Source organism: Sinocyclocheilus anshuiensis, unplaced genomic scaffold (genome assembly GCF_001515605.1).
Source record: "Sinocyclocheilus anshuiensis isolate Anshui unplaced genomic scaffold, SAMN03320099.WGS_v1.1 scaffold886, whole genome shotgun sequence".
In the NCBI taxonomy this organism is placed as follows: domain Eukaryota; kingdom Metazoa; phylum Chordata; class Actinopteri; order Cypriniformes; family Cyprinidae; genus Sinocyclocheilus; species Sinocyclocheilus anshuiensis.
Window position 1 is genome coordinate 631,430 of NW_015536542.1, and position 1,161 is coordinate 632,590.

At 36.4% G+C, this 1,161-nt stretch overlaps 1 pseudogene; it reads left to right on the forward strand.

The window, feature by feature from the left end:
• The window catches only part of LOC107697774 (retinal-specific ATP-binding cassette transporter-like), a 39,848-nt pseudogene that overhangs the window by 24,547 nt on the left and 14,140 nt on the right, over positions 1-1,161 (forward strand).

The window sequence follows — 1,161 nt, forward strand, 5'->3', positions numbered from 1 at the left end:
ATATATTATATCTGTCCATCCATCGATCTGTCCATTCATAATTTCATATGCAGTATCTGTCTATTAAGCTGATTTTTTATTTTATATATTTAGTCAATGTTATTAATTTTTAAATATATTTTATATTAATTTTTTATATTAGATATTACTTGAAAAAAAAAAAGATATTTTAGATCATCCATATATGTAATTACTGTTATTTTTATTTTATATATTTAGTATGTTCTGTTGATTTGTTTTTTTTTATATATATTTATTATTTTATTATATTTTTTATTATCTATCTATCAATCCATCCATCCATCCATGAAATTGGATAAATCAAATTCTTCCAAGACTTAATCATCATCCATCCCTGTAAAACGTCTAACATTTTTTTCTATACATTTCTACCCTTAAGTAGAGGTCTAAAAGTGTGTGTATCTGGTGTGTGTCATTTAGGTCGTACAGTGATTTTGTCCACACATCACATGGATGAAGCTGACCTGCTCAGTGACCGTGTGGCCATCATCTCTCAGGGTTGTCTGTACTGCTGCGGCTCTCCTCTCTTCCTGAAGAACTGCCTGGGCGCTGGTTTCTACCTCTCTCTGGTGCGGCGCATTAAAGAGCAGCCGTCCCACATCACAAACGAGGTGAGACTTTAACTGTCTATTACAAAGAGTATATAAGGCAGCTAGACTCACAAAGTTGCTCTGGTTCTTACAGGGTCAATGTGACTGTACTGAGGACTGCTCCTGTAAATGCTCACTCTGTACCAAATTTAAAGAGAGCGCCACAGAGCAGCCCAGAGTTACAGAAAGACAGATGGAAGGTAAAACATTCATATAGTATGTTTATATTAGATCAGTGTAATCTATCTGCAATGATCATAATTTAGGATGTGTAATCTCACTCTCTCAGGGGACATTGAGAGCATCACAGCCCTCGTCCACCATCACGTCCCAGAGGCCAGGCTTATAGAGGTCATAGGGCAGGAGCTCACCTTTCTACTGCCCAGCCGGGGCTTCAAACATCGTTCTTACGCCAGTCTGTTCAGAGAACTAGAGGAGACGCTGGCAGACATGGGGCTGAGCAGCTTTGGAGTGTCAGACACTTCACTGGAGGAGGTTATTTTTATTTTATTTTATTTTATTTTATTTTATTTTATTTTATTTTATTATT